General features: G+C 39.0%; 1 long non-coding RNA gene across 1 annotated transcript; it reads left to right on the plus strand.

The window, feature by feature from the left end:
• Nucleotides 1-3,491: 3,491 nt before the first annotated feature.
• Nucleotides 3,492-4,351, plus strand: LOC149469330 (uncharacterized). Its single transcript, XR_016311615.1, has 3 exons — nucleotides 3,492-3,782; nucleotides 3,877-3,972; nucleotides 4,078-4,351. It is a non-coding gene; the product is annotated as an uncharacterized LOC149469330 (long non-coding RNA).
• The last annotated feature ends 6,617 nt before the right edge of the window (nucleotides 4,352-10,968 follow it).

The raw sequence follows: 10,968 nt of genomic DNA on the forward strand, positions 1-10,968 counted from the left end.
GCCGTTCTTACCATGTCTCAGAATATCCACCCCATTAATATTCTTTATATTTTTGCAACTGCGTGTCTCCCATCTCCTCGTGTTTCTAATAAGTTTTCAAATGAATTCCACTCCTTTCTGGTTCTCACAGGTTTTGGAAGACTCCCAAAGAAATATTTCAATTGATGATATCGTAACTCGTCCATTCTACTGAAAACTTCTCCCTTTTTCTTCTCCAACTCCCTATATGTTCCTATTTCCTCACCCACCATTATATCTCTCAATTGCGCATCCTGTTTTATGATCCATTTCCCTGTGATATCTTCCTTCCCAGGAGCAAAATATTCTGAATTCCTTAGTGGCATTAACTGTGAATTAAAAACCCATCCGTTTTGTCTATGTAACATTTCCCAGACTTTTAAAACAATAAAAGTGTACACACTTGTGTTAACATCTAGTCCTCTATATTGTGCAGGTAACCATATAATCCTACTTAAATTTGTCCCACTCAGTGTATTTTCAATTTTAACCCAACTTTTCCCTGGGTTATGAGTCCAGTCAAAAATTCTCGCAATTATCACCGCTTTATAATATCTCTTGAAATCTGGGAGTCCTAAACCACCTCTCTCTTTAATTCTAGTCAGCGTATCATAACGTATTCTTGGTTTTTTATTCCTCCATATAAATCCCAACAGCATTTTTCTAAGTGTTTTAAAAAAGACCTCTGGGAGTTTAATTGGAATCATTTGGAATTTATATAAAACTTTGGGCACAATTATCATTTTAATCAGATTTATACGACCCATCCAAGACGGATTTCCACTCCCCAACCTCTTCAACTCCTCCTTAATCTCGTTTAAAAGTGAAATATAGGTAATTATGTAAATATTTTTAATTGAAGCAGACAGTTTATCCCAAGATACTTTAATTCTTTCTCTCTCCAAACAAAGGGGAATTCTTCTTGTATTATTTCTTTTTCACTATTTTTAAGATTGATATTTAAAATTTCAGTTTTTGTTGGATTAATTTTTAAATTTGATCGTTCCCCATATTCCTTCAGTATTTTCATTAAATTTGGAAGTGATATCCGAGGATTTCCAACGTAGAACATCAAATCATCCGCGTAGGCTGCTACCTTATGTTCTCTATCTCCTATCTTTATTCCCTTTATATTTATGTTCTTTCTTATCATAGACAGAAGTGGCTCCAACGATAGGGCCCATAAAACATGCCCTATTGCCACCATATAGGCTCTATAAATCTCAACAGCCGTAAGCTTTAAATAACTTGCCACCGGTGGAAGGTATGTTTCCCTGAGGGATTGCCGTTTTGCGAACCGCTGTAATAGTAGCCCAGTGGTAGTTCTCAGAGGGTCTTGGGCCTTCCTAGCAGGGAGCTGTGACACCGCCGTTCCTTCCCGCCTCGTGGGCGCCGCACCCAGTGAAGACGCCGAGCGTAGTGACGTCAATACGTTGACGCGTTTCATCCGCCAATCACCGCAGACTTCGTCAGAACTGGGAGGGGACTTCAATCCTTCGCCTTATATGGTGCACTAATTGCATACCAAGTAGTCTCCACCTCGCCGTCTTGTGTTGAAAGAATATCACTACACTGAGAATATCCAAAGTGAATTAAAACACATATCTTGAATTTTAAAAGAATGATTGCTGGATATACAAGAGGAGCCTAATTGCTATAGATCAAATCATCCTCTAAGAGGATAATAAAGAGGAGATTATTATAAACATATTTCTTGTTCACACTGGGAAACATCAAGACCAGGTCCAGCCACCAGGATCTCAAATATCAGTCCTATTATTATCATGCTCACCACCCAAAAGGAATAGAGAGTATTTAGAGTATAGACATGAATCTATCCAACTCTATAAGAGGTTCAGAGAGAGGGGCTATTCACATAGAACCCTAAGAAGAGCAAAAAGAAGAGCCCTCAGTAAAACAAGAGAGGAACTTATTAATAAACCAAAATCAAAGGTAACTGCGAACATTGTAAATCAACCGGTAAGATTTATAACTAAATTTGGACAACAATGGGGTGAAGTCAAGAAGGCCCTGGACTCCCATTGGCATCTACTAACTCAAAATCCGCAGATAGCGAGATTGGTAGGTGAGAGCCCCCACATGGTAGCAAAACGAACTCGGAATCTAAATGATATACTAGTACAATCAGAATTTCAGAGGGCACCACAAAGAAACTGGCTAACTAGGAGGACTGGCGTATATGGTATGTTTCCATGTGGCCACTGTCAGATTTGTCCATTTGTACATAAGTCCAATCAGTTCTTCAATAATGATAACTCTAGGATATTTCAAATACGAAGCTTTATTAACTGCTCTAGTAGTAAAATGATATACATGATAGAATGTCCATGCAAAAAGATATATATAGGTAAAACAAAAAGAAGCCTCAGGACTAGGATTGGCGAACATCTGAGAGATATTAGAAATGAAAATAGGAATGCAAGAAAGGGAGAAAAAGAGAACCCACTGGCACAACACTTTAAAGAAGTACACGGAGGCAAAACAGATGGTCTAAAAGTGAAAGGGATCTTCCTGCTGAATATTTCGGCTCGTCGGGGTGACTTTGACAAAGTCCTCCTACAAAAAGAAAAATTTTGGATTTATACCCTGGGGGCACTTGTCCCATTTGGACTAAATACAGAACTCAACTTTGGGGTGTTTTTGAAATAAATTCCCCTGAACTCTTCATATACCCTGAGCTATAATCTATATTGGGATAACATATATATGAATTAAATATGGACCTCTGTGGACAAAATATGAATCTAACTATGCAATCTTCTCTATTCCTTTTGGGTGGTGAGCATGATAATAATAGGACTGATATTTGAGATCCTGGTGGCTGGACCTGGTCTTGATGTTTCCCAGTGTGAACAAGAAATATGTTTATAATAATCTCCTCTTTATTATCCTCTTAGAGGATGATTTGATCTATAGCAATTAGGCTCCTCTTGTATATCCAGCAATCATTCTTTTAAAATTCAAGATATGTGTTTTAATTCACTTTGGATATTCTCAGTGTAGTGATATTCTTTCAACACAAGACGGTGAGGTGGAGACTACTTGGTATGCAATTAGTGCACCATATAAGGCGAAGGATTGAAGTCCCCTCCCAGTTCTGACGAAGTCTGCGGTGATTGGCGGACGAAACGCGTCAACGTATTGACGTCACTACGCTCGGCGTCTTCACTGGGTGCGGCGCCCACGAGGCGGGAAGGAACGGCGGTGTCACAGCTCCCTGCTAGGAAGGCCCAAGACCCTCTGAGAACTACCACTGGGCTACTATTACAGCGGTTCGCAAAACGGCAATCCCTCAGGGAAACATACCTTCCACCGGTGGCAAGTTATTTAAAGCTTACGGCTGTTGAGATTTATAGAGCCTATATGGTGGCAATAGGGCATGTTTTATGGGCCTAATTTACCCTGTATACTCGGGGAATTTTTTGGAAACCCTCTTTGGAGGTTAATCTACATGTATATATATATATACGCTATCCTATTCAGGCATTTTTTGCTGTGACATAGCCACATCCTTATAAAACCGCAATAACCTTCTCTAATTGAGCAATTTTTGGAAACCCTGTATTGGGTATATTAAACTCAGGTATCTACGGCCTGCTATATGCTACATACACACTATATATGTGTTTGGAATCCACGCACTGTGACTACCTGGCTCCTCACCCCCATATGCATTTTTGAAAAAGCATCAAGGACCTGATCCTATTTCAAGTTGACAGGAGTCTTCTTGATCTTTATTGATGGTAATATATCCACATTTTGTGTGTGTTTTGTTTTCGGGGTCACTTGATGCCTATGATCTATATATTTATCATTTTTCTCTATATATATCCTCAGAATCATTTGGTACTGTGGACCTTGTTTTACTTGGGGTGGCTATCCAGGAAGTCCCTACATTTGAGAAGCGGGCATGATAGTCTCATTATTGAGAAGGTAATAGTAGTATCCATTGACTAATGTGGAGGGAGACCTGGTGATTTTTGGATGTGAATTGGTTTTCATATTCCTATACATACATTATGTATTTTTGTGTTCCAGCTCTTACATTCCAGGAGGTCCCTGACATATATGGGGAACACATCTGTTGAACACATGGTTTACTCGAATTTAAGTGGGAAACCCACGGAAATCCAGGATAACTATCGCATCATTACACAACTCTGCCTTATATGGTGCTCTATTTGCTAAGATGACCCTAAATTGAAGACGCTAAGTGTTTTTTAACATGATTTTATTTTTTTCATATGTACACCGTGCTTATGTTTAACCTCCCTATGATCTATGTGATCAAATAAAGTATTGTTAAAAATTCTTTTGAATTCATATTACTCCGCGTGGATCATCTAGTAACCTGCTTCTTTAGGTAGGGGTGTTCTTGTCACACTACCATATTGTTTAGTATGTAGTTTTTGGGTTTTTGTATCCACACTTATACAAGTGAGTCGGAGATATGCTAATGACACCGGTAATTTGTGTCATTTTTGGTGGCCTGTTTTTGCTTTATTGTTGAGATAGAGGGCATCCCTGTCTTGTTCCATTTGACATCCTGAGAATCTCCGATCTTCTACCATTAACCATAATAGCCGCTGTAGGCCCTCTATATAAGTTACCAATCCACTTCCTCATTCTATCCCCCAGCCCCGCTGCCTCCAGGGTGTCCATCATAAATCCCCAGCTCACTCTATCAAATGCTTTCTCAGCGTCGATTGACAGTAGTACTACTGGGGTTTTCCCCTTTTTACCTTCCTGTATGGGCAACAATGATCTCAATCCGTTGTCTCTGCCCTCTCTTCCGGGGACAAACCCCACCTGATCTCCATGTATCCATTCTGGCATCAAGACCTTAAGTCTATTTGCCAAAACCTTTGCATACAGTTTAGTATCTACATTTAACAGCGCAATTGGTCTGTAACTTGCACACTGAGAGGGGTCTTTATCTTCCTTATGAATTAAAACTATATTAGCCTGTAAGCACTCTCCCCTTATCTCCATCTCGCCTCCCAAACCATCCATATATATCTTCAATTTGGGTATTAACAACTCTTTATATTTTTTATAGTATTTTGCAGTATACCCATCTGGGCCCGGACTTTTCCCTACCACGGTGTTTTTTAATGCTATTTCTATTTCCTCTGACGTGATTTCTGATTCTAAAGAGTTCAATTTGATTTCACTTAATTTTGCAAGACCTGCATTTTTTAAATATATTCTTTTCTCTATATTTACTATATCAGCTTTGTTGAAAGTATCCTGGGGTATAATATTATATAGATTGCTATAATAATCCTTGAACACTTTAGCGATATCTTTATTTGAATGCACCATTTCACCCTTAAAATTTCTTATTTTTTCTATATAATTCCTATTTTTCTTTTTCCTTAAGGCCCTCATTAAATATTTTCCCGGCCTATCTCCCCATCTATATCTTTCACTTATTACTTTATTAAAGACTCTTCTTTTTTCCTCCTCTATTACCTTCTTTAATTCCTCTTTCTTCTTTATTATTTTCTGCATTATCTCTTTAGATATTTTCCTTTTATGAGCCTGTTCAAGATCGAATATTTCATTTAAGAGTCTATTAATCTTTTCCCTCCTTTCTCTTTTCTTTTTTGCCCCTATTGCAATGAATAGTCCTCTAATATAAGCCTTATGGGCTTCCCACACTGTTGCAACCAACACCTCCTCTGTATCATTCTCTTCGAAAAATCTTTTAATTTCTATCGCGATCTTTCGATCGATCTCCTCATCCAGAAGAAGTGCCTCATTCATCCGCCAAACAAATCCTCCTCTCTACCCCATCTTGACTTCATTGCAACCGGGGCATGATCAGAAATAGAACTTCCTCCAATTTTTACTTCTACCACAGAATCTATGAATTGATGTTCTACCAAAATATAATCCAACGGACACGGAAAACGGACAATTAATATATATAGAGAAGTGGGAAAAAGATATGGGAAGGGAAATAGATGAGGAGCAGCAGAGGAAAATGCTTAGATTAATTCACGAAAATACTAGCATGCGGGAAGTGGAGTTGAACTATAAGTGTTTAGTAAGATGGCACATCACACCAAATGTGGAACACAAATTGAATGGGGAGATTTCACCATTGTGTTGGAGAGGATGTGGTGAAGTGGGTACGTTATATCACATATGGTGGGAGTGTTTAAAGATACAGGTGTTTTGGAGGAAAATTGTTTACTTAGTAAGGAAAATTACTGAGATTGACATTAGATTGGAACCAGAGCTATGTCTTCTCCATGTCACAGAGCTTTCAGTGAGATCATATAAGGATTCAGGAATATGGTATTTCTTGAGCGCAGCTAAGAGTCTTATACCTAGGTTCTGGAAAAAAAGGGAGGTGCCGACAGAGGAAGATTGGATGGTCAGAATGAATCAGATTTGTGCGACGGAAAGATTGTATTATATGCATATGGATATGATGGAGAAGTATAATATAAAGTGGAAAAAATGGGAAGAATATAGAGAAAAAGTGAAATATATGACGATGATTTATACCCCTCGAAATAAAAATGGATTTTAGAAATGGTTTTTAGAGAAGAGAAATGCAGAGTGGGGGGGGGGGGGAAGGGAGGGTAGGGGAAGTTGGATATAGATAAATTATGTCAATAAGAATATATCGATTTGATGTCTTTTTTTATAGAAATAGGTGTTTGTGATTTGTATTTGGATGAAAACTAATAAATATTTGTAAAAAAAAAAAAAAAGAATATTCACCCCATATCAATTTTAAATATTGATATTAAGTTATACACCAAAATGATTGCTAGTCCGTTTAAGACCCTCTTTAATTCATCGGGATCAATCTAGATTCATTTAGGGGAGGCAATCCTCTGATGCAGCGAGATGTGTTCTTGATATTAAAAAAAACTGAACATCTTCTCTGCTCTTAGCTTTGGACATAGAGAAGAAAAGGTGTTCGATAGAATCCACTGGGAATACTTATAGGTATTGTGTGGTTTTCAGGGCTGAATATTCTTGGCCATCATGACCTTGTACTCGTGTTCCTCAGCCCGAGTATATACCAGGGGCGGACTGACAACTCATGGGGCCCCCAGGCAACAGGGGATCATGGGGCCCCTGTGTCCTTTCCCAAACTCAAAAAAGCCTATGAAAAAGGTACCAGGGGCATCTCTTGGGTCATCAGTCCGCCCCTGGTATATACCAATGCGGTGATCTCACTAGAGGAGCCAAGCAGGGGTGCCCACACTCTCCTATTATTTTCAATATGGTATTGGAGCCTTTGGCTATGTATATTCGATTACACACCAGTATATTTGGTTTTTTAGTCAAAAATAGAGAACACAGGATTAGTCTGTTTGCAGATGATGTTATCCTAATGTTGACTCATCCTAGGTGCTCTTTAGTCTTGGATCATGACCCTAAATCTGTTTAATTCCATATCCTACTACAAAATTAACAAAGAAACAGACCAATCCAGCGCACTGCAAGCTCCAGCTCTCCAAAGCAAGTCTTGTCACAGGTATAGATAGGGAGTGGATGGTCATACAATATGGAATCCTGCAGCTGTCAACATAGATCTGACATGATCAAAAGAAGCTCAAAGATAAAGGTAGCAACAGTGCAGGATATCTGTCAGCATATGTCAAACATTTATTAAAATAAAAAACGCTGTGTCCTGCCTCGTGATATTCCCCGTGTGTTCCTGACAGAGGTGGGCTGTGAAAGGGGGGCGGTAAAAAACATTTCAAAGGGAAATCCTCCTTTGTCATAAACTGTCTAAAAGTCGCATTAATAAAAAACAGCATAAATTATAAAAGGCATTAATTAAAAACAGCACACATTTTTAACAACCTATATTGCTATAGATATACATACATACATATAACTGCCCCCTAGTTAATCAATGTAAAAAATCCTACAATAATGTTACTATTTATATCATAAGAAAAAAAGTTAACTCATAAAAATTGATTGGGTTGTATACATATATGTGCACACACGCGTACATGTGCAGACACCATGTATAAATGTTATAAGGCTTAAAAAATGTAAATGAGAGTTCTGGACACCAACAAGAATGTCAGTCTAAAAAAGAAACAGCAGAATAAGCATCAATTATATAGCTCTTATACACCTGTAAATTCAATTAGAGAATCATATCGACCTTCAGTTCTTCATTCAATCCCTTGGGAGCCAATGTATCTAAATTTGTAAATATCCAAGAGGTTTCTCTGTCACATAGCATTTGGAATCTTTCAGCAATAAATCCTTTCTTAGTAATGGCTTCAATAACCCAGATTGTAAGGCCATTGGCGTCTTTGTTATGTTTGAGTGTAAAGTACCTAGGGACACTATGTTCTATGTCCCCTGCTTCTAAGTCTTCTATGTGTACCAAACCTTTTTTTGACCGTTCTAATAGTGCGCCCTACATAAAGTTAGAAATTCTGAAGGACCCTCTGCACACTGGTATATACCCTTTCAAGCAAACTATGCAACAAATAGGGATATTTGGTTCACACATATTGCAATACATGTTTAAGCTGGCCAACTGCGTCAAAGTAATCCCTCTATGGCCAGTCCTACTCTGCCCTGCCTACACAAGTGCTACTGTGGACACAATGCTAGCATAGGGGAAAAGACACAATGGGGAGAGCTACAAGGTTCAGGTCTGGCTACTGACCCAACAATACAACAAACAAGAGTAGGCCAGTCCTACTCTACTACTACTTTCTAGAGTTAATGTGGTTACACCCCTTTGGCACCTGATGGATAAATGCATGCACTAGCTGTGTGGATTTGAGCACAGGGATCTCTTGTTTGTTGTATTGTTGGGTCAGTAGCCAGACCTGAACCTTGTAGCTCTCCCCATTGTGTCTTTTCCCCTATGCTAGCATTGTGTCCACAGTAGCACTTGTGTAGGCAGGGCAGAGTAGGACTGGCCATAGAGGGATTACTTTGACGCAGTTGGCCAGCTTAAACATGTATTGCAATATGTGTGAACCAAATATCCCTATTTGTTGCATAGTTTGCTTGAAAGGGTATATACCAGTGTGCAGAGGGTCCTTCAGAATTTCTAGAGTTAATGTGGTTACACCCCTTTGGCACCTGATGGATAAATGCATGCACTAGCTGTGTGGATTTGAGCACAGGGATCTCTTGTTTGCTACATAAAGTTAGGCCACACGGACATGATAAGCAATAAATAACATATTACACTTCCCTTTATTATCTAGGAATGACTTCTGTTTCTGTGTCACAAAAGGACAATTTTTGCTAAGTTTTTTTCTACACTGATGCATACCTTTCAGAAGGAGAAAGGTATAAAAACTACTAGCTCTGGGGTTAGGCTTTTTTTCCCTCACACTAAGGGCCTTTCTATATGTGAATGTGGGGCGGTTTGGTAGAATATCTCCTAGTTTTGGATCTTGTTTTAACATTTTCCAGTGTTTTTTTAATTATCCCTTCCATATTGTGATATTTGCAATGGAATTCTGTAATAAACCTGACTTTGTTTTGTTCCACCTTATTGTGTTCAACACCTTTTCCAGTGTCATGAAGGGGAGGGGCTTCCAGGCATTCAGTCTGGGCTTTCAGCAGGTGGTCTTCCCAATATCATCTCTATTTAAATTTTTGTATTAAAACTGAACTTTGTATTAACATAATCTTCTTGTTTAGAACAATTTTTCTTTAAGAACTGACTCCTGGGTATGTTTCGTACCCAGTTAGGATGATGACAGTTGTTGGCATGAAGGTAGGAATTACCTGCAAATTCTTTGAAATATTTAGAAACAATGGTGGCCTCTGAGTGTCCCAATTCAAATCCAAATAGGCTAAGGAGTCAAGGTCGTGGGCATAACTAAATGATAGGCCCAAGGGGTTCCTGTTACAGCAACTGTCAAATTATGTTACAGTGGATGGAGCTCCTTGCCAAATTACTATAATAATATATTAATATTGTCTATGAACAGACCATAGAAAATTATATTCTCGGCATATGGGTTGTTCCAAATAGAATTTTGCTCCTAGTACCCCATGGTGAGGTTCGCATAGCATAGCGCAAAAATAACGCCCATAGCTGTTGTACAAGTCTGGATATAATATTCCTTTTCAAAGATTAAATAATTATGCTCTAAACAGAACTGAGTGGAATCAAAAATAAATTGAGCTTGTGTGTGATTGATTCCACTATCACAAATAAGGAAATAATTTAATGCGCCGAGACCTAGTTCATGCGGGAAAATTGTATAAAGTGAGTTCATAAAAGTGGAATGGGTAATTGGTAAAGGGCTGAAAGTGGTATACGCGGAGAGGACTAAAAATGGAAACCAAGGGTGAAAATGAGACATATATCTATCTATCTATATATAAGACACAATATAAATATGTATGAATGTGAGTTAGGGACCTTAGATTGTACTCCCCTTGGCTGCGTAAATGGACGGAGCTATACAAGTACCTGAAATAAATAAATATATAGTCCTTGTGATGGATAGTCCTTGTGGACGTCCTGGTGCACCGCTGAACTAGGAGGCAGCCAGCCAGTGACAAGCTAGAGAGAGCCCTGTGGGAGATAAGGAAAGAAAAAGGCGGCGCCCTCTAAGTGCAGTATAAAACTCTTTAACATAGCTAAAAAATTAGCAATACAACCTACTCACAAAAGTATGGTGGAATGCACTTGTAATCTGTTATATAGGTAGGCATCCGCTGTGTGAAGGGACCCGAGCTTCTGAACATGTGAGGAGATCCGGTGTTGGGCGGTGATGCTAGTGGCTTCCAGCATATTCTCTGGGTTCTGGAGTTCCCTCTGAACAGAGAGGACGTCACTTCCGATCACGTGATGGCGGGGGTGGCGGGCATTCTGAGCATGCGTGCTCCCTCATCAGGCCAGCCTATGGGATCTTTATGGACCGACCTTTGGGATGTGATAGAAGTAAGGTGTTTTCA

Source organism: Staurois parvus, unplaced genomic scaffold, assembly GCF_062004578.1.
Source record: "Staurois parvus isolate SC_StPar_1 unplaced genomic scaffold, SC_StPar_1.0 ptg000074l, whole genome shotgun sequence".
NCBI classification, from domain to species: domain Eukaryota; kingdom Metazoa; phylum Chordata; class Amphibia; order Anura; family Ranidae; genus Staurois; species Staurois parvus.